The 24,090-nt window shown below is 33.2% G+C and overlaps 1 protein-coding gene and 2 long non-coding RNA genes across 11 annotated transcripts in view; 2 read left to right on the forward strand and 1 right to left on the reverse strand.

The window, feature by feature from the left end:
• The window catches only part of Tet (Ten-Eleven Translocation (TET) family protein), a 344,582-nt gene that overhangs the window by 145,790 nt on the left and 174,702 nt on the right, over positions 1–24,090 (reverse strand). The gene's annotated exons all lie outside the window — the stretch shown is intronic.
• LOC141403430 (uncharacterized) lies at positions 9,998–13,374 on the forward strand. Of its 2 annotated transcripts, none has more exons than XR_012412795.1 (2): positions 9,998–10,548; positions 10,657–13,374. It is a non-coding gene; the product is annotated as an uncharacterized lncRNA (long non-coding RNA). The 2 variants fall into 2 exon arrangements; XR_012412794.1 differs by having other exon boundaries at positions 10,710–13,374.
• The window catches only part of LOC141403431 (uncharacterized), a 55,079-nt gene continuing 54,694 nt past the window's right edge, over positions 23,706–24,090 (forward strand). For both annotated transcript variants that reach the window (XR_012412796.1, XR_012412797.1), the window contains exon 1: positions 23,706–23,780. This is a non-coding gene — a long non-coding RNA (uncharacterized lncRNA). The remainder of the gene's footprint in view (positions 23,781–24,090) is intronic.

The following is a 24,090-nucleotide window of genomic DNA, read 5'->3' on the forward strand; positions in this document are numbered from 1 at the left end:
AACACATGTTCTGAATGTGGATTGGGACCGAACAACACACTGCAATTGAATGACTTGGTTGGATGGTGGTGTCTTTAGACACATTTTTCAAACTTGGCGGTTTAAAGGATGTTCCATCCATATCATTGAGGTAAATATAGAAAAGAGCTGCATTTATTGCGTCAAGCCTTCCTTTGTCTCCTTCAGGGTTGTTTGTTGTTTTTAGTCTAGATAAAAAATAATAATATCGGTGTGGCAAGTAGTTAAAAAAATAAAGTCTTACCGGGCAAAAAATCTGTATAAAACAGAACTAATACTCGTGCCAGTATACGACTCATGAGGGAAAGCGGAATACAAGTGAAAATACAATTAATGACATTTCAGTATATTTCCACTAACGAGCTTATGACAGGGGAATTTTGATCAAGGTGTTTGTTAGGCATTAACATAATCTTAAGTGAGGGCCACTTTAAGCAAATTTCCAAATACAAATTTGTTTTCCCATATTTTCTAAAACAAGTATGAATTTCAAACTGAGTTGATTTTGTGTTCACATTACGCTCATTGCGAATGCACATTGATCAAATATTTGCCGGCATATACATATATTTGTTTACCTAAACTCAATTGTTACTACGGCAAAGAAATATTTGAAACTTTTTGTCAAATATTTGCCCGATGTGGCCATACCTTCAGATTTACAATAAAACAATAATTCCTTATATTAATGTATCACCTTTCGTTGTTTATCCGGGCGAATATTTCGAATTTAAGCACACTAAGCTTTAAAGAGACTACAGAAGAAGACAAAGGTTCTTATACGAAATATGTATATGAAAAAGTTATCGAACATTCACACATATCTAAATATGAATATGTCTGCTTGTATACTTTACCAATTGTCAAATAAACATAAGTAATTCCCTTTACTTTTTTCGATATAGTCATGGAATTTTATATGGCATTCGAAGAATTTATTATTAATTTTCATTACATTTTTTAAATTATAAATTCCAATACTTCAATTCAGTACTCTTTTATATTGAACTCAAAATATTAGTCACATAACTAGTAACAGACAGACAATGGCCAATTCCTGTTAAAGCGGATATACACACAATTCGCCTACAAACGCCCACCAGGCAAAACATTTAATTATATTTACTTTTGTTATTCTAGTTGTTGTTGTTGTTGCTGTTGTGTAGATTTTCATATCATTTAATTAAAATCGCTTTTATTTCATTCTCTTCTGCTTCTTCTTCTTTTCCACTTCGAATACACAATTTGCAATTTCGGAACATATTTCAATAATGCGATTGTGTATTGGTGTGTGTGTGTTTGTTGTATTTACACTAGGGTGGAGGGAATTTAGATAAAGTTAAAAAAGTGAAACTAAAAATTAAAAATATATGAAATATTACAACTTCATCAATTGCTATTTATTTTCCTATAACATTACGAAAAGAGACTTTCATATTTTTACATTTTATAATATTATCAAAATTATTTTTGTTACACCCTACATTACAAATTGAATTTTTGTAGAAATTTAAAATATTCTTAGGGCCATTAACAAAAAGTTAATTTTGTTATTTGATGGAATTTAACGTTAAAATATTTTAATTTTTCAAAATAGCTATCCCAATTAAATAAACGCCACCAATGTTCTATTTAAAATATTTTATTTATTTTTACTTTTTAGATTTTAAACATCTACATTCCCTGTCGTTATAACCCCAAAAGCCTCTAATTTCAAACACTCCGCTTTTAAAGAAAACAAAGAACAAAACAAAAAATGAAAATGTAAAACTAATCTCAAAATCACGAAATTAACATTTTGCAGCAGACACTCTCCCATCCATTCACATACACATAAGAAAAAAAAAACGGCAAATGGGGGGCGTAACTTCATTAAATATGACCATGTTCTGAACGCGGTTATTTTGCACAATGATCTCCATAACCTTAACAGAGGAGGAGTGCAGTCTCTAGGAGATAGCTTAAGAGAAAACTTTGTTGGGAACATACATTTCGTTTTGTTAAATGAAATTTGCATTTTTATAGAAAAAAATATTTCAGTTTTTTTTTAATTAAAAACATTTTGAACTTTTGAAAAATTGTGGGGCATATTTAGCAATTTTTACCGAAGCCAAGGCAATTATTGGAAATAAATGTCATAAAAAGAAATTATTTTATGGCAAGTGAAAATGGAACGAATAGTTTAAAATGCATTTTTGCCAAGAAGAAGGTCGGTCGACTTTTTTTCTTTTTTGCGAAAAAGTGCAAGCAACAGCACAACAAAAAGACAAACATAATGTAAAAACTCATTTTAAAAATTTCATTAAAAATACAATTACACTATGGTGCCTTTTAATATTATATTGTATATTCTATATAGATAGGATATATGTATATACTTATATAACAACTGTGTATGTATGTATTTTATATACAAACACCTTAGTTTGTACAAAATCAAATTCAGCAAAATTACCTTTACGAAGAACGAGAGGAAATTGTGCTTGCCAAAGAGTAGAGCCATAAAGATGTTGAACGACAACACTCGAAGAAAAAAATTGAAAAAGAAGAAACAATGTTGGCAGAGTTATCATCTTATCATTATAGTGTTTGACACAAAATATATGGTTGCTTCTACAATATACATATGTATATATTTACATGTTTGCTTCAACAATATTCATTGTGCTATGGAAAAAGGAAATCGAGAAAATACAGAGATGCCTGGGAAATAAGCACTGGTTCCGTACTGCTACGGACGAATAAAATATGCAAGGAAAGAGGACGTTTATTAGGGTCCAAACCAAAAACTTTTTTCCACTTCGGGATGTATCACCCAAGTAAAATATCTCTTGAAACCAAACTCTCTTTCTGATTCTGCATTATGCTTTATCTAAAACTCTACTTCATATAAAAATGGATTCCTCTATTTCGAATGGAATAGGAAATATGCAGAGGAGCAAAAGGCGATTTTAAAATTTGAGGCCTACCGAGGACTATATGCGAAATTCTTATTCGCGGGAGGCCTTATAGAGTTAGGGCTTCAATTATATCGAATTATTAAAATTGGTTTTGATTTAATTTGAGTGAATTGTTACTCTATGACGTGTCCAACTTTAACTGGAACCTCATTTTAAAGTAATCACTAAAGCTTCCATTAGTATGACATTCTTAAATGGTCTTAAGTGAAAAATTTTCAATTTTTACATTTTATTTTAACGCATACCTCTAATAATTGTATTTGAGTGTTGGAATAGTCCTAGGAATTGTAAGCATCTGAAGGTTGTAGGTTGATGCTGGCTGTTGTAGTGTTGATGATGGTGATGCGATTGCTGTTGTTGGTTTGCTTGATGAAATGGTGTGCAAGGTATGTGTTGGATGGATAGCTGGCTGGCTGGCTGGTTGGTTAGTTGGCTAAATGTGGCATGTTGAGAATGCCAACCGAGCCGAGATGGAAAGTAGTTGTACAGTTTTACATTGTTTGTATTCTACTTTAAACACCAAAATATAAATGGAAAATAGCAATTTATCCTGCACTCAAGCGACCGACCAACCATCCATCCAAACGATACTACGACGACCATCATCTACCCATCTACAAAAACTAATTAAATTTTTACGATAATATTTGTTAACATTTCGTTGAAGGAAATGAACAATAAAATTTTTAAGAATAATTAAAACAAATAAATATTTTATAGCTATTAAAATATTCTAGGACAACGATTCAATTATAAATTCATTTCGAAAATATTTTGCAGGAAGAAATAAATAACAAAGATAACTAAGTAAGTGTGTATTATCATTCATGTTTTCTGGTCTTCTCTCATTTTTTGGGTGATAGTGAAAGAGAGCTGAAGATTCAAGTTTTAAAGTGGCACAATCTTAAAGAAAGCTTGCCGCCGATTCCTTGCCACACAAAAAAAAATGCAAACCCAAATTGCAATTTTAATTGCGGCATAGATACACGAGTCGTGCAAATATGTCGATATCAATGCAAGACAATGTCGTCTTTGTTGCTATTGGCGATGTTGCCGCATACCCAACTTAATTAAAAATCTATGTTGACGTTAAAATGAAGCAAGGCAAAAAACAACGACAACAGCAAAAATGGCAATTTCTTGATAAAAATTATAAAATAACACAGACACATTTATTTATCCAAGCTGTATAAACAACAACAGCAACAACAATAACTGAGAATCAGAGACTTGAGCCAGAAAGAAGAAAAAACTAAAACAAAAACTGAAAAAATATCAGAACTATAGCAGCTTTAAAGTCGGCATTAAAGTGAGGCTGCAAATGGTGGCTGGGAAGGGTAGAGGTGTTTTTTGGTTTTTCAAAAAAAGGCGAAAAAACAACAAATTCAACAAGTAAGATGCAAAAATGTGGTCTAAACAAGTCTGCTTGTTTATAAGTTCATCTGTCTGTCCTTTCGAATATCCAAGCATGTGTATGTGTGTATGTATGCTGTATGTACGTCGTCCATCGTCTAGCTGGCCATTTGCTTGGAGAGTAACTCGCTGGTCCCTGATTGCTTTGTCTCTGTGTATATTTACTTATTCTTTTTTGTTTTGTTCCTTAACAACTCCAACACACTCATCTTTTCTTAGACATTTTCTGGTCAAAGTAAAAAAAACGCGAACACAAACATATGTATATTTATTTTTAAGGTATTGAATAAATGCAAAACATGTTAAATTCAAAATTTGGATAATAAACATTTATTTATATTTTAAAGAAAATTTTAATGTTTTTTTTACAAATTAATAAAAAATAATTTTATTTTGAATTATATATAAAAATATTTTTTTAGTTATAACCTTTTGTTTATTACCATAATACGTACACATATTTACTTGGCGAAACTCCCTTTATTGCAAACTAAAAACAAAACACAAAAAGATTGAATCCTAAAATAAACAAATCGAAAAAAAATAAAAAAACATCACTAAAGAAAACAAGCAAACAACAAGAGAAAAGAATAAAAAGGAATTTTTGCTTTAAAAATTATATTTTGCTTTCATAAGGGACCTCCAATAAGAAAAACTAAACATAACAAAAACTAAAAAAAACACCAGATGACAACAACATACATAGCAAAACAACAACATGAGACAAACAACAATGGTTTTTGGGAAGACCAGTTTTGATAAAAAATAATTATGAAAATATTAAATTTTAATTATTATTGACTCGCAAAGAGTGGTAGTGCTCAACCGAAAGTATAGAAGATTCCAAAACAAAAATCGATTTTAGAATTTTCGATGTTTTTTTTTACAAAAAAGTAGAAGTACGATTATCTACAACTCAAAGTTCATCAAAATCGAATTTTAAGTCGATGGAAAGTGGACTTGTGCATTCTTATCCCCATCCTTTGTAACAAGGATTGTAGGGTAGGGGCATAGTCAGAGCACCCTCACCAAGTGCGAAACATATAGTGTAGTGGTTTGTGATGACAATTTGTCTGACATTCTTTTTCATTTGCAAAAACTTTCTGATCATTTAGCTCGTCTCGAAAGAGAAAAAACAACAAAACTAAGAGCCTTTAGTCGGTTGTAATGACAAAGTGTTGATCAACATTGGATTTGCATTCAATCTATTCTTATAACTCGGCATATTATTTTGTATTCATATCGTTATATATCTGGTCACCCTATTTACCAAACACTAAGAGTGTGTAAATGGAAAGACATCTTGAATTTTTTTTTTAACCAAACAAAAACATCGTCAATGATGTTATTTATACAGCAACAAAAAACAAAAACATAAACATGAAAATTTAAAACAAAGATGTTTTTGTTAAAACAGAGAGAATCTGGCTAAGTCCACAATGGTCGGCGGCAGATACTTATATCACAAGCTAATTTGTGGGATTTCAAGATGTTTATTGACGTGTTGTAGACAAGACGGGTACCTTTATACTGGGGTTATATTATTATTCCGATAATTCTTTTGAGCGAAGACCTGATGCCAAATTTCAGTCATATCTGTTGAATAATGTGGCTAAAACTTCAAAATACTGAAAATCGGAGTACCGTTCTACGGTGGCCTACATGAAAAAAAAATTAGTCATATACCTACAATTCTCTGCTGGAATATTTAATAGTTTCAACGGAGACTAAATACCAAATATAAAATATTTCGGATGTGATTTAAACTCTCGAAATGTCGAAAATCGGGAGGTGCTGTTAATGGAGGCAATTGAGAACGTGGGCTTGAATTGATCATTCTCTGGGAGAATGTCTGTTACTCCCAACGAAGGTTAAATATCAAATTGTAGATATTACGGTTGAAAACGTTAAAAATTTCTAAAATCGGGAGGTACCGTACTATAGGGACTATAACAAAACGTGAAACCATTCCGCCAATTCTCAGCAAGAATGTTTTGTACCCCCAAGCGAAGACTATATACCAAATTTTAATCATTTCGGTAGGAAATAAGGCTAAGACCATGAAAAAGCTCGGGAAATATCATTCTACATACAAAACGTGGAACAATATGTACCGATCAATCTTTGTGAGAATGCCGTATACCTCCAACGAAGACTATATACCACATTTCGGCTAAAACCTTGAAATAGCCGAAAATCAGCAGTTACTGTTCTATGGTCGCTATATCTAAAGGAGTAATAGAAAATTTTGTATCAAATTATAAAACTTTATTCTAAAGAAGTAAGAAAGTATCAGTCAGCTGTGCCAACAGAGATATAACCTCAGACTCGAACCTAAAGAATTTAATCAAACACAATACTTCTGATGTCTGTAGGGTCTTTTTTGAGTTTTTTTTCTCAGGAAGTATGCATTTGACACGAACAAAATTGTACCATTTTAACTAGAATCGCATGCAAAACATGTTTGAAAACTAAAAAAAAACAATCCCAGACGAGTCTTAAAACTGCGCTCTTTCTAAACTTTGTGTGGGAGGCACCCGAAAAAAATGGTCCGATGTAGTTGATATTCGGACACAGTTCGAGGCTGTAAGAAATAAAACGATGTACAACGTTTGGGCCAGATTGGGGTTATATTACGTACCACCCATTTTAGTTGGCGCCAGCAACCTTTTAGAGCTTTTGGGCCATTATCTCAGGAAGTATGGACTTGCCCCCGAAAAAATGTCGCCGCCGTAACACGGCCCACAAGAAGAACTTTTTGGAAAAATTTCAAAACGACCCGAAATGAGCTGTTAAACTGCACTTTTCCCCAATTTCCGAAGGACGGGACCGAAATAGTCCATACTCCCACCTGATACATGGCTAGATGAAATAATACGATGTGCAAAGTTTGGACCAATCAGAAACTCCCGGTGAGAGTTATCTTGTAGATTTGCCATTTTAGTTGGTGCGTCAAGGTTTCGTTGAGCTTTTAAGCCATTATCACAGGAAGCATGGACTTGCCGAAAAAAATTGTACCATCGTAAAGGTGACGCAAGGACAATATCTTAAACTTCACTTTTTCCGAATTTTGTGTGGTTACTCGCTTCGAGAGTTATCGTGCTCACCATTTTAGCGAAAAATATTGAACTTTTGTGGTTAATGTACCGGAAGGAGTAGACCGATTGGGTAATCTTCGAACTTAAACTAATTTTGGACAAAATATTACGAGTGCCAAATTGTGGACCCCATCGGTTGTTTCATTCGAGAGTTATCGTGGGCACCAGCCAGATAGACAGATGGACGGACATTGCTCAGTCTACTCCAAATTGTCTGAAACAGATTTCGTCCAAACATACTTGGGATCTAAACCCATTATTTCGATGAATCATATTTTTGGTCGTATCAAAGTGTATATACCCTCCTTAGCCTAAAGGCTGAGGGTATAATAATGCGATCTGCTTATTGATTTCAACGGACACATGGAAGGGCGGATGAAAAATAAATATTTTATGAGTCTTCGGCGAACATTTAGATGTATTTCAAGCTGAATGACAAAGTTAATCATGGTGGAGGGTATAAAAAAGGTGTTAAAACGATGTAAAAGTATATATAGCCATAAAGAGGAAAAAATCCTTACTAAATAATAGGTTTTTGTAGAATTTTTTGGTATTCGTAACAACTTACAAAACCCCCTATTAAACCATTATTTTAACAAGGGCATGTCGCACTGACTTGCAAGTTATTCTATGACCACTAGGACAACAAGTTATATTGTGGCCACTAGAAGTTGAACAAGTAAAAACGGCTGGGCCGAACTTGTTATACCCTCCACCAAGAGATGTATTGAAGCAAAATGTAACAATTAGTTTCCTTTCGTTTATGAAGAAGACTTAATACCAAATGTCAGCAATTTCGATAAAACAATGTGGCTAACCTTCAAAATACCGAAAATTGGAAGGTACCGATCTATGGGGGCTATATTAAAGCGTGGACCTGTACCAACAAATTTCTAGAGGAAAGTTTTATACCACTAGCAAAGACTAAATACTAAATTTTAGAGGAATATTGAGGCCACAACCTTCAAAATACCGAAAATCGGGAGGGACCGTTCTATGGGGGCTATATGAAGGCGTGGGCCTATACCGACAAAATTTGGGGGGAAAGTTTTATACCCCCAACGAAGACTAAGTACCAAATTCCAGTCATTTCGGTGTTGTAATGAAGCTAAAACCATAAAAGTACCGAAAATCGGATGGTATCGTTATATGGGACTGATATAGCCCATTTGCAATACCAAACATCCTAGGAGTAATATATACTACTATACCAAATTACAAGGCTCTATCTTAAAAATTGCGAGCTGTGTCTTGATTTCAACAGACGGACAGACGGACATGGTTAAATCTTAGAATTTTACCCTGATCAAGAATATATATACTTTATAGGGTCTCCGATGGATATTTCGATGTGTTACAAACATAATGACAAATTTAATTATACCCTCCATATTATGGTGGAGGGTATAAAAAATAAGCCAAAAATTTATATTTTTAGATTTTGTTTACAATTTCAACACACTTCATATTTTTTATTTTATTATCTTCTTATAATTTTGTTTGGCTCGAGGTCAGGTCCAAATTCAACAATAATTATTACAATAATTTTATTTCATTTTATTTCGCTCTCTGCTGGATTTGATCATGCGAACTTCTGTTTTGTAGCCGAACACACAACACATTCGGTCACGCGTACAAACTTTAAGGGTCGTTCAAACGCTAACATGTGCACCACCATCTGTTCTTTATTTTGTCAACAAAAAGCTCACGTGCCGACGGTGAGCGTTGAACACAGAACCCTTACATTTTCAGTCGGACGCGGATGCTCTGTGCCACCTTACTCATAACTTAGTAAGGAGAAATATAAGTAATAATTTTTGTTTACTTACTTTGTAACGGGTTACATAATGACTAACGGATACGAATTTTTGCTGGGCACAGCAACAATTTTCAAGCCATTACAATTGCGAAAAGTTTACCTATTGGAAATTTTTTTTGTTTTGTAGTTAAGGACTATTCAATATTAAAAAAGGCAATAATTCCTATTCCACGTATTTAGGCCTTTTCAGTATTTCAAATTTAAAGTTTTAAAAAATGCCTCTTACTAAAATTCCAGTATTTTACTTACCAACAAATAATTATTGCCAATATATTAAATGTTTTGTATATACATACATATATCTATGTATGTATGTATATAGGCAAGCGAACATCCTATATAATTTGTATTCTTATTGTAATTTGCATGAATAAACTATAAAAAATAACGAATAAATATAAATAATGTGTAGCCATTAAAAAAACAGAGAAAATTGCTAGAATGAAGAAAAACAAAACAGAAAATAACAGCGTTTTCTTTAAGCTTGGGAGTGTGGGGGTGGGGCGAGGTGAGGAAACGGCATATGAAAAACAAACACAGGCAAGCAAACGATGGCTACGGCGACGACGACGACCAAGAAAAATGCTAAATAAATATTGCCAAACTGCAGATGAGTTGGAAAGTACTTCCCAAAGCTAGCTAACAAAGGCAAACAGAACAACAAGAAAAGGAAGAAAATTGATTGCGCGCACACGTTGCCGTCCATCTACAAGCAAAGAAAAGAAAAGAAAAAACGAAAAACACAAAATAACACAGAACTTGTACACGATGAGACCTAGCGTATAGCCTCTACCAGCAGCGGAACTTTGTCACAGAGGGAGGGAAAGATTTTTACAGGAACTGGGAGTGATGGTGGTTGTACTTTCCCCTCACTCCCCTTCCTTTCAACTTACTTGTTGTACGTACTATGTGGATAGGCTATTGGAGGTATATAGTCATCCTAGTTGTTGTACCACTAACGCTGACTATGGCGATATATGTTGAAAATAAAAGAAATTTGTTGGAAAATAAAATAAATTGCACAATAAAGGAAAATCAATGTTGTATGAGCGAGCGGCAGCAACAATAACAACAAAACAATGAAGGGACCTGTACATCTAAAGTAAAAACTGGTCAACGGAGCAAAGAGTTAAACCAGAGACGACGGGTCCAATGGGAGTTACAGCAAAACAAAGAGACATGAAGGTTATGGAAATTAACATTAAAAAAAAAAACTGGAATTCAAGGTTATCATAGATAGGTAAAATAGAATTTCCATTTTTGTAGATTTAAGAAAAATAAAAAGACAAGTTTCAGAGCATGAAGTGAAACGTTTATATTTAGAAAAAACTGTTATCCCAATTAATAGATTTTCCATTCATCCTTGTCCCCTATGTATTGTTTATTCAACGCCTGTGGCAGCCATCAACTGGAAACCATGCATGGCATGGTATGGTATGGTGTCAGTCAATCTAAAGCGGCAGCCGAAGTCTAAAGCAACGGCAACAGCACCGGCAACAGCACCGGCAACAGCACCGGCAAATGTCTAGTAGCAGCATTTAAATTAGAATTTTATGCAAATAACACAATATTTATATCATCAAATATATGACAGCACTACTAAGATATTTAAATATATTGCATATTTATGCCGACATGCAGGCATATACAACAGCAGCAACAAGAAGATGTAGAGCCAACAACAACAACAGCAGCCACAGAAAATCAAGGTAGCCGAACGAACGTAAGTAATATGAAATGTTTATAATATTTTAAAATTTTATAGATTTTCCTTTTTGAGAATTTTCTTTTCCACAATAAAGGAAACTATACGACATACTAAGGTGGAAATATGTGTATATAGGGCGTCCCAAAAATTACATTTGTTTTTAAACGCCTATCCCCTAAATTTCGGTTAACGTTAACCCGTGCTACCAAATCAGCAATAGGCATACAACAACAAAAATTTGAGAAAACACTGTTGTCATTGTGTGGGTACATGGCTTTTCAATAAGTTTGCTTGCTCGTGAATAAAGGCAGTGCCGAAGGCTGCACCAGAGCGATCTTTGTTTCCATGGTAACAAAAAGGCAAAGCCGACAAAGATATATCCTCAGCGTAGGTGTATTGAAACTTTCATATATTGACAATAAATAATAATAATATTATTGATAATAAATACCGGCTACGCAACCAAAATCCATTTCACCAATAATTATGTATTTAGGAAGTTTTAAGATTTTGTAGCCCTTTTGGACGTATGAACTTGCCGACAAGAATATATTTGGATTAAAGCTCAAAAGTATTGCGCTGGAGGTACCTTATAGTCCATTTTGGAAGTTGATCTTATTTTGGGAGTCATACTTCCCGATACATATCGCATCCATCAGTCTTTTCAGTGGGGGTTTGGACCAATATGTCAAGTAGCATGGACTTGCGCATGAAAACCATAATATCTGTAAACAGGACCCCAAGGAGTTACATAGGTATCCTTTTTATAGGATTTTTCGAACAGATCCTAATATGCACTTAAAAAACAAAAATGTTGAAATTTTGTGGGGAGGTACACGAAGGAGTGAACCAATGAACTCATAGAAATATTAGGATGCACAAATTGGTCACTGCCTTCAAAAGATTCCTGCCCACGAAAAGTTTTTAACTTTTGTGGGTGAAGTACCGGCAGAAGTGGACCGATGTGACCTATCTTCGAACTTAAACTAAGTTTGAACTAAATATTACGATACTCGAAAGTAGAGCCAAATCAGTTGATCCGTTCGAGAGTTATGGTGCGCTCCAACCACTATACTTTGTGCGGTAGGCCTCTTTACAGCTTTGGAGTCATTTTCTCCAGAAGTATGGGGTATACTATAGCATAATTTTTTTCAGGGGCAAGAAATTTGTGCTATATTAAAGGTGGACCGGAGTTGCAAGAGGTTGTATAAAAATCTAAACTATTCGAGAGGAGGCTGTAAACTGCACTTTTGGGAAATTTTGTGTGAGAGGTACCCTAAGGAGTGGAGCGAAATAGTCCATATTCGAACCTGATCTGCAGGTGGTAGAAATATTACAATGTGCAAAATATGGACCAAGTCGGTTACTACCTTCGAGATTTATTTATACTTCGCACAATTTTTCCGAAAAGTTTTGAAGTTTTGAGGGGGAGGCACTTAAAGGTTTGGACCGATATGGCCCATCTTCGAACATAAACTAAGTTTGGACAAAAAAAATCTAAAAACGATTTGTAGAAAAATTTGTGAAAATCGGATTGGATTTTTGGTATTTTGGGCCCTATATAGCTATATCAAAATACGATCCGATTTTCACAATTTTTTGTAGAAATCGTTTTATAGCCACAACAATGAACTGGTAAAGTTTTTTCATCGATTGGACCATAAATGCTGCCTTTAAAGAATTTTCGTAAAAATGCACGTTTGGCCCATACGATCGCGATGGTTAAGCGATCGGCATAAAATTTCATATATACGGTTTTTCGGTCAATTGGGAAAAAATTGGGGGTTAGGCGTTTCAAAAAAATGTTTGTCTTTTTTTGGGCCGCCCTAATGTATATGTTAGAGATGCAGCGGAACTATGAGACATTCCATCAGAACATAATAATCTAAATTGCTTCTTGAAAAATTGCCACCATGATGTCATGATGCATGCCCGACTTGCTCACAAAAAGCCAAGGGTTCAAAATTCCGCAAGACAGATATCAGCCAGTATGCCGATGTAGGACAAAAAATCAGTAGGATCCAATGCGTTAACACCGAAATGTTTAGGACCGGGGGTCAATGAATTATTTTGGCCATACCAGTGCAGTTTTAGACCTTGCAAATCAAGCATCGACCAGATCTTCATCTTTAAATCTTGGAGTGAATTCAACAGAAGAAGATCAATAGTTACCGTATTTTGAATGATTAAAAGGTTGGAATCCATATAAGGTCAAGACTTTACCAAGAGGTGTTTGGATTTAATTGATACACATTTAAAAAGTTTCTGCAAGTGTAAGAAATATATGCTTATATTTAGAATTGCAATGAGAAGAATATATAAAAAAAAAATATACAATAATGTTTTCTTTTTGTGTAATTGTTTTGTGCTTCTGATTCCAACGTATGTGTTCTTCGTAAATACCACCCAAATTGTGGGCCGGTATCTTCATAAAACTTAAGTGGTCTATTATATTGGTTTGACGGTTCAAGGTATAAATTGAGTATGTGTGTGTGTGTTTTTGTGACAAAAAGATACGAGGATTTCTTAAAAGGATGATATGGGGTGAAAAAAACCATGTTTGGAAAGCAATTAATTTTGATGGACTTGAAAGATACATTTATTATTATGCCCGTAATCATTTTGAGTGACGTCAATTTAATTTGAAATATAAAATTCCTCCCCCCTCCCCAAAACAACAAAACATACGATAATGTGTATGCACGTATATTTGTATTAGTGATAAAAACCATTATCATCACTTAGTTGTTCCTGTGGGGAATACGCAAAATAAATATACAGACACACTCAACTCAAACATTGTCATAACTTGTAGCGTTGATGATTTTTTCTTTTTCTTCTTGAATTCTCTGTCTGTGTTTGCCTAATGTGTAATGAAAGTTTATGACATCTTGGATTCATCTATGGCTGCGTGTGTGTGTGTGTCTGATGAAAAGGATATGTTCTTTGGAGTTTATTGAAAATAATTTCAATGCATATTTAATATTTGCCTCGTTAATGGCAAATCGTTTAGAAGAAAAAAATAAATCTCAATTTTATTCACTTATCTGTGTAATGAAATTAGCGAAATGTGTTTTTCATAGTACACATATGCATACTTCACGTTTTAGGAGATTTGTTGGAAGGAGGGAAAAAAAGAATCACAAAGAAAAATCCACAGAAATACAAATTGGCTGTAATCATCATTCCAGCAAATTGATTTCCTAACTGTCGAATGTTGTCGATTTCAATTTATATGGAAATTCTAATGTGGGTTTTTGAGTGACGAACAGCGGTGCAGGTTGAGGATCGAGGGAAAGGGATATAAATATAAACTAATAGAAAGAGGCAATGTCCTCTTGACATATGATCCACGAATTCATAATGAAATGGAGAACTATAACTTAAAGAAGGACCCAGTTGTTTAAAAATATCTTTAGTGAGATTCTGGAACTTTTTTACGTTGTCGACAATATCTATGGGATAGGTAAGTCTTTTCGACAATTTTTTTGGTAGCTACCTTACCGATTGATGAGAATTTGTGGCAAAATTCGAAACTATAGCAGCGTCAATAAAAATAAAGACTTATAATTAATTTAATAAATTGTTCTATCATGACCTAAGGGGAGTTGTATTGCAAAAATTACATCTATCGAAGTCTCACACATCCACGGATTGTTTCGCTGGTGGTTATTCAGCTCGCTGGTGGCATATCGGATGTGATTGGCTAGGCGAATGTGGAGTTTGATAACTTCTATTTATGCGACGTTAATGTTTATTTGGAAATGTGAAGTATTTTTGTAGCATATTTTCCTATCAAGTCTGCCTATCTAGCGAAGACACGCTAGATAAAATTTTTTTCAATACAACTTTCTCTAGGTAACGAAAGGCCAATTTATTCAAATTATGCCCTTCGTCCTAATAAGACAACAAGAAAATAAGTATTTATAACTCAGAAGACATTTGTCAATCCAAATTTAACAGGTCTAACGGCACTATGAACTGGTGATAAAACCAATTTTGGAAGTGTCATAATAGTGATAGACATACTGCCCAATTATGAATATCAACTACCCGTGAGTTTTCTCACTTTTTCCTTTAAGTTGAAATGGCAGAAAGACAAAACTCACGCGGAGTTTGCATTCATAGTCACCCTGATAATCAACGCAGTCTTCTAGTGTTGGGTAATCTCGTCCATTGAGCTGATCGATCTTTTTCATCCCGTTCACCAATAGGATCCAGGACGTTCTTTTCGTTCGTTTGGTTCATTTGCTTGTGAATATCGTTCATGCGTCTTTTTCTCATCATCAATAGTGAATAGTCATCTTATCAGTCTTTAGAAAATTACACTTTTCATATATCCACTTTCCAAATTATTTTTATTCGAAAATAAAATATTCTTTTTTAATAATATAAATAAAAACACTACGATCAGCACTCTAGGTATGTATTTGTTTTTATTTTATTTTTATCGTTAATTTTTCTACTCAATTACATCTCTTATCCTTTTAAAGTAAAATGTAGAAAGAGAGAGATGACCTGAATGAACTCTATTCACTGGTTCAATTTAATATGAGCTATATGAACGAGATAATCTAAATGAAGGCCATAAACCAATAAGCTGGATATGGTTTCTCTCGTTCATTTCACGTAATCTTTCGTTTGAACTAGTTCGTTCATGAACGACACAACTCTACAGTCTACACAAAAAAAAAAAAAACAAAATTCTTTTATAAATATTTCAAGAATTCCCCTTGGCCTAGGTTTTTTGAAAAATTTGGGCCATAACTGGGAGAAATATGGAGAATAATATTATAGAATGGTAACACAGACCACAAATACTACTAAAAACGTAAATGTGAGGGGTATGTGAAAGGCTACCCCTAAATATTTGGACAGTTCGGGCCCATACCTCAGGAAGTGGCCTTAAACTGGATTAAAGCGCAAAAATTTTGAACTTATAAGGATATGGTACATGAAGAAATTAAATTTTGGGAGTCATTCCTTTCGATAGTTACCGTGCCAACCAGCCACATTTTATTTGTTTACAGTAGGATTTTTTAGAGCATTTGGGTCATTATGCCGGGAAGCATGGGACTTGCCCATGAAAAAAATATATCGTTGTTACCAAAATAACAAAAACTACCTTCGTTGAAAATGACAGAAGAATCTTCGAACCGCCCCTAAACTGGACTTAAGCGAAAATCTAGAACTTTTATGAATGATGTACCCGAAGGAGTTTTCTGATGTGAATATCTTCGAACTTGTTTTAAATTTTAGAGAAGGATAAAAGATGTTGGCCATTGCCATTTACTTCTTTCTATAGTTTTCCTGCCCTCCAGAAATTTTTGTCGATAACCGTTGGTATTTTTAGAGATTTTGGACCACCTTCGTTAAACATTTCAAAACGATTCTCGAACAGCCATAAACTTCACTTAGGCGCTTAGGTGTTGTCCGTTATAGATCTACTTTGGAATTAGTCGAAGTTTTATTATGTGTAAAGATTGGTTCAAATGGTATACTTAGTTTGTAAGTTATTTGGTTTTTAGTGCTTTTGGGACATTGTTGCCGAAAGTATTGACTTGCGACCGAAAGAATTTGTGCCGTCATAATAGAGGTCGTGAGGACTATCTGCTGTAAAAATATCAAAAGCTTGAGTGCACTTGAACACTTTTTGGAAAAGGATTGACATTTTGTGTCGGAAGTCCTGGTCCATTATAGTTCTTATCCGAATCTGATATATATCTGGTAGAAATACTATGATGTGGAAAGTTTTGACCAAATCAGTCAGTCTCTTTGAGTATTATCGTGTGACCCTTTTTGCCGAACATTTTCATAGAGTGTTCTACAGATGAGCTGAAAATTTCAGCGCCCAATCAATTCGAAAGAGAATTAATTAAAAATGTCACTTTAAATGACAATCGCCTTAATAAAGCAAAAATTAAAAAAAAAATGTTTAAACCTGTTGGAAACAGTACAATCTAAAATTATTAAAACATTTTGTAAGGAATGTTTTCGCTATGCCCGTTAGTTGTAAACTTTCGTGCTTGATCGTACCTCTTTTCAAAATCGACGTGTTAGTCTGAGAAAATGTATAAACATTTTGGTACGTGTTTGTGCCTATTTTTTCGACACCCGCAATTCTCTTTCTACATATAAAAATAAAATTTTATGGAGTTTAAAGGTGTATTATTTGCCCTAATGCCGAATTTAATACTAATTTTGAGTATTGTTTTATATGTTTGCTTTGAAAAACTTTTTTAATTAGCCCTATAGTGCGAGGGATTTATCTTCATGTAGCCTATAGCCGACCATAATAATCTGACTGAGTATCATACAATCCTTAAATGAATCTGAAGAACATAAAAACGATGATGCTAAGTCATAAAAATACTTCCCTTAATATCAAGATACAAATGTGTTCAGCACAATAGGTCCATTATGAAGTTTACTTAGTTGCTGTGAAGTGACTCCAACACCAAGAAGTTAGTGCCTGTGCTAATGAATTTTACTCGATCCGTGCCCACTTTTATAAGAAGAAATAGCTAATTGTCTATTCAACGAATTGATTCGCTGAGACTTGAGATTTTTAATAAATAATGGACTCGAGACAACTTATTCCTTAAGGAAAAATTCTGAATTCTTAAAAACATTTGCTCTTTTGACTACATAGTACGTAAATATTTTATAGCACGCTTACACTTCGTCTTTGTTTCGAACTTAAATTTTCCTTCGTTACCTTCGTTGTTTATTTTTTTTTTTTTCAAAACATTAAGGCAATTTCTCGATTTGTTGTTGGAGTATAAAAAAATTACGTGCAGCATGATGCATTTTGCCAGCGAAATAAAAAACATGAAAAACAAAACTCTAAATAAATACCTACAAACATATATAACCGCATCTTACATCAACATCAGACAACGAGCGGACGAACGAACGATTCGTGCAACAACGTCGAACTTTAATTGCATAATTATGTGCAGTTGGCAATTTATCATTTTACATTATTATTTATGGGTTTTAATGCTTTTATCCTGTTGGTTAGTTTGTAAAAAAACTTTGTGTGTGTTGGTGTGTTTGTGTCTCTGATGTTATTGGTTTTGTTTTATTTATTTTTTCTTAAAATGTTTGATGTTCTTTTAGTGTTTAAGTTCGTATTTTCTTCGTTGTTGTGGACTGTGAGAAAATGAAAACTTCAATACAATCAATATGTAGGTACGGAACTTTTGGAATGAGAGTTAACATGTAAGCCCTTCGTAAGATGTCTGATTTTAATTTTAGATTTTTATGGCATTGATGGTCTTGCAAAACGTTGATAAAATGTATATGTTTAAATAGACTAATTACAGGAATACACCCACCGTAATTTATTGTGGCAGATGGAAATATTTTCTATTAATGGCAACATCGAAATGAATTTAATTGAAGGCTAAGTAAAGGGAGTAAAATGGTTAAATGGCTTCTAAACCTTTACCCTGTTTGCCAAAATTTTGGGGTATGTCGGGTAGCCCTATGATGTATATATATGTATATTGAGTACAAGTTTTGTAAGCTATCTTCTTTAAAATCCATTATTTTCAAAACAAACAAAAAATGAAATAAAAATAAAATTAAATTAACGACAGCCTTTGGTGTTTTATTTTGTAATTTCTTAAATAATAATAATAATTTTATTTCCCCATAAATTAAAAAAGATTTCGTTTTCTTTGCAAAATAATATAACTTTTTTTTGTGTTGAACAACTAAAAACTTGTGGTATAAATTATTACCAATTATCTTAATATTTACATCGATTTTTTTTGTTACAATCCAATAACGTGCGCAGCTGCTATTTGCCGCCACCGCTGCCACCAAAGAGGAACGAGCAGAAAGAAATATTTTCAATTTCGTGCATATTTCTTGAAATACCAGAAACAATCGCTTTTCGCAATGGCTATCAAAGAAAAACTTTGCGCCAACCAACCAGCCAGCCAGTCAGCATACCAACCAACTATGGCCATAAACTATGAAAATCGTTCATGTAATACGAGCTTAAAAGTGTAGGTTGCTGTAATGACTATCATCAGACTTTTATAATCTCATAAGTACATATGTATATACCTAAATACATATATGTATGTATGTAAGTATGTATATTTAAACATATTTGTGTGTACATTTTCGTGTGGTAAAAATATGTAATGTGAGTGAGTATGTTTTATATGAATTATTAAATTTAATTTTCTGCATTTACCCGGCTTTTTGCCCCCATAATACAACAATGCTAGACCATGCAACATTTTACCACAATCTAGGAAAGAGTGTAGTTGGGGGGCGTGCGCGTTTGTGAATTTGAGTAAAGGGCTCTAATATTTGGAATGAAGAAAAAACTGGCTATAGCAAGTAAAAAAGTATCCGTCAGCTTTTTCGCAATATAACAAGAGCAGTGAACCTACTCAATTCGAAATAATCGTGCTCATCAGTTGCTATTGCTGTTGTATTAACGCAAATATGTTTGTTCGTATATTTTATTCAGTAATTAAAATTTTAGTTTAATTTATTTATCAAAAACACAGTACCTATTCCACAGGGCCAAAACGGTTCCAAATACAACAATAAAGTTACTACTTCGTTTTAGGCTGTTATCTCAGGTATTAAGGACTTGCTCACGAAAAAAATATTGTACCGTACGTCACTGGGGACCTATTACTTCATATGAGAGCAAAGGTTTATACACTAATGCAAGGGTTACTGTTGCAAAAATTTTCTTCAAAATGATATCCGAGTTTGTACATTTTCGGAAAAATTTGAAATTTGGAGTTGTAGGTACCCGAACGAGTGGACTGATATATCGCATTTTTGAACTTGATCTATGTTTGAACAAAATATTACGAGGAGAAATTTTGTAGCCAATCGGTTGATCTGTCCGATAGTTATTGTTCGAACCAGTGATTTAAATAGACAGACAGACGGGCGGGCGGGATTAAATCGACTGGAAATTGTTTGAAACCATTAAAACATTACCCTCGTTGGACTATAGAACAGGGTCGACCTGCTAGAGCAGCGTCAGGCACAAAATTTTTCTACTGCATACTTTGCCTAAGTGCATGCTTTTTCAATTGGTTTATTGGTGTGTGTGGAGAGAGAAACGCTCATTGAGCACACGTGGGCACTGTCTTGCTTAACGCTGCTATAGAAGGTATCGACAGTCTATTTTTTGTTGCATACTTTTAGGATCTTTAATTGTGATAGTGCATGGTTATTCAATGGGTTGAATTGTGTTAGTGGAGAGAGTAACTCTCTTTGCTTGCTCGCGAGTAAAGGGAATACCGATACCCGGGCAAAAGTCTGAGGTTATAAATACTGATCATAGATGCTACTTTGGACTAGAGTTGTACTTTCTAGCTCATTAATCTTATCGCTCTTTTTTGTTCAGTTCTTTTAAGTGAACTAGGTCGTTCTTTTAGTTCAATTGTTCATCAAGTTCGTTCTTTAATCGTTCCTTCGTTGATCGCTCTGCTATCTTTCGGTCAGTGCTCATACGCTCTTTTCAATGAATTGTTGAATTGAACGAATTCTTGGCAAGTTGTTCAAAAACAAATAGGCTCTTATCAGAGCTGGTTGGCTGGCGTCAGTTATGTATATTGCTTCAAAAAATGGTCATGTGTACCAAAAGTATTCGATGGGACTTTTAAAAGTTGCCGAAGAATTCAATACCGTAAATATTGTCATTTCTCTAAGAACCGCGCTCATATAAATAATAGATGACAACAAATTCCAGATCGCTATTGCTGTTATTACTACCAAATTGTTGTAGTTGTAGAAGTAATAGCGAATCATTCAAAGTGCACACCCAACCCATACAATTGTGTATGTATATTTTTTTACATTTGCTGCACCTAGAGAAAAATATTGTGATTGACATATTTCAATTGTAAATTTATTACTGAGCATTTTCAATGAAAATCGAAAAGTTGTTGTTAAAAGTTTCAGTTGATCAGCATATACTTTTAAAAATTTCCAAGAATAAAAATAATTGAAATTTATATTACAGTGTAATATTGAGATATGCACTTATACATACATATATCCTTTCTCCTATCATCAGTTCACTTCACTGGCTTGATGCACACATACACAGAGGTGCATACATGTAATGCATGTCCGTGTGCATACATATATATGCGTGTATGTATGTATATTCAGTAGTATTCGCCCATATATTACAGCAAATGAAAAATGCCAATGTATGTAGATGAACGAGTGGGTGTATTGTGGGTTGAATGCATATTTGCATGCTAAATGACCCAAGTGTGAGTTGTGGGGACCTCATATATCTGTGTATGTGTGTGTGTTGTGTAAAATAATAGCTTTTGCTTTTGTGTCTGGCAATTAATTTTAAATTTTCTTATTAAAAACATTATTTGAATTTTAAGTGCTTTAAATATTTCATGTTGCTGTGTTGTGCAAATGTTGGCGCTGTTGTTGTTGTTGTCGTTGGGTGCCCTAGCTATACGGCATGTTACAACGAACGACGTTATGGTTACTATCGTTGCCATTTGTTGTTTGTTCGTTCGTCCGTCCGTCCTTCCGTCAGCTCATTGAATGTTGCTTGCTACTGCACTGTTGTTCCAGTTGTAATGAGTTTTCATTAATGAAAATCATGTAATATCCATCCCTACATACATACATATTTATAGAGTATGTGTATCATCACATGGATACTGCAACAAATTTCATTCTTTTATAAGTAAACTTTGAATATTTTGTATGAACTACAAAAATATGTGTGTATGTATATGTGTGTGTGTGTTTGAAAACTTAATCTCTTTGATGCAGAGAAAATTGAGTTTATTGACCTCTATCTCTCTCCATATCTCAATGCCAATTAATGTTAATAAATGCATTTTTCCAAAGAACAAAGAAAACTATAATATTTATGAAATAACAAATACAACAATGACCACTTAGATTAAAAGCAAATTTTAATGGAATTATTATAAATATGATAAAAATTTATTATTACGTCTCGAGTTTGTGGAAACGAAGCACTTTTACACACAAAGGTAATTATTTTTAATTTAATAAATATGGATTATTGAAGTTTCTATGTGTCTTCAGTCTCAAAATCTTAAACATTCGGGAAACGAAACCTTTAAAATATATGTATGTACATATGTGTATGATATACATATGCACACATATTTTAAAGGTTTCGTAACATTCAACAACAACCCGAATGCTTAAGATTTTGAGAAAATGAGCCATAGGAAGGGTTCAATTCCTTTTCTATTAAAAATTTGTAATGAAAAAATCATAAAGGAAATAAATGTCAAATGAAAAATATTGTAAAAAAATTATTTTTCATTTCAAATTTTCATAGAATTAGAATTCAGCCCCTGTAGTGCGATTCTTTAAATCATTTTTTGAGTTACCGACAAAAATCGGTGAAATTAATACGCAAAATTATGAATGATAAATTCAAATATAAGTTGGTAACACTCTTGCTATCGGCAGAACTTTACGACCTTTTTTTATTCGTCGCTAACTTGCCGAAAAAACATCCTTAATTACCGAAATGATAAGCATTTTAATTTTACCGATTTTAGTCGGAAACTCAAAAAATGTGTTAGAGAATTGAGCTACTGTAGTGGAATTCTGTAACTCATTTTTCGAGTTATCGACTAAATCGGTAAAATTGAAATGCTTATAATTTCGGTAATTAACGAAATTTTTGGGTACTATAGCGACCAAAATGTAGTAGTCGTTAAGTCCTATCCATGCAAACAGTGCTGTTAATTCTAATTAAAACTTTTCATTCATAATTTTGCGTTTTTATTTAACCTATTTTTGTTGGTAACTCAAAAAATTAGTTACAGAATTCCACTGCTGGCCAAAAGTTATTCCATTTTTATATGTTAAATATTAGTTACCATAAGATCTGGGAATTTAAACCTTTTCAGTCCCATTTTATAGTTCTAGTTCTAATTTAGTTTATTCGTTTTTAATTTGTTTGATTGTAATATTGAAACTCAGAAAGATCTTTAAAAGTTCGATTATCGATTTCTAAATAAATTCATTACATACCATCTTAAGCGATTTCATCATTTGTTTCTTGAGAAAGACTTACCTAAAAGTAGAGAAAAAAAAACAAGAAAAAGAAAATGGTTAGTTGTTTTTTATTTATAACGACATTAGAACTATAAACTTCAAATAATGCAATTAAATTTTGATAAAAATCTTAAATTAAAAAAAAAAAAACTTTATTACGAAGCAAGAGAACTTCAGTAGTTGTTTTCAATTTAAACAACTTTATTTTACTGTTTTTTTTTTTGTTATTTCATTGCCTGTAAGACCAACGAAATTTAAATACAATAACAACGAATTACAGATAAAGAAAAAACACATTTCCGTTTCCTTAATACCACTAACAACATAAATCACACAGGCACACTCAAACGAAAGTTCGTACATACGCAATTCGTTTTATTAACACAAATTACAACGGCCATAAATTTAAAATTCAATTTAAATAGAACATAAATTTCAAACTGGCTGTCACTAAAATTTAGTTTTAAAAAAGGTCAACATTAAGTTTTGTAATTTTCATAAAAATTCGAAATTCTGCAATTAAATAATGCTTATTTTATGTATTTTTTCTTTAAAGTTTATTGAAACAGATTCTTTTTAAAGGATAGCATTTTGATATTTTGTTTTTTCTCTCTTTTCAGCATTAATCAATTTAAAAGACTTTTTTGTACATCCAATACGAAACCGCCAAGTTTTTGGCTGCTAGCCATAGTAAAGTAAGTGAATTTCGAGGTATACATTTCACATATTTTATGTACACGTGCAAGTAGTATACACATACATATATAATATGTAATTTAAGAATATGGCATCTTGGGAAAGGAACTAATGTTAGGATTGGAAATGAAATCTTTACAACTTAGGTTAATAAAAAACCCATAAAGAAGCGCAGGATTTTCAGATTGAAATCTGGGCGATAAGCAAGAGAGCAAATGTTTATCTTTCCACACAATACCTCAACTAATTAAAAAAACATGCAATCACACAAGGATTGCCCCCTAAATTATGCACAAGAAATTATTTTGC

The sequence above is a fragment of the Musca autumnalis genome, unplaced genomic scaffold (assembly GCF_047663935.1).
Source record: "Musca autumnalis isolate F117 unplaced genomic scaffold, ASM4766393v1 scaffold_4, whole genome shotgun sequence".
NCBI classification, from domain to species: Eukaryota; Metazoa; Arthropoda; class Insecta; order Diptera; family Muscidae; genus Musca; species Musca autumnalis.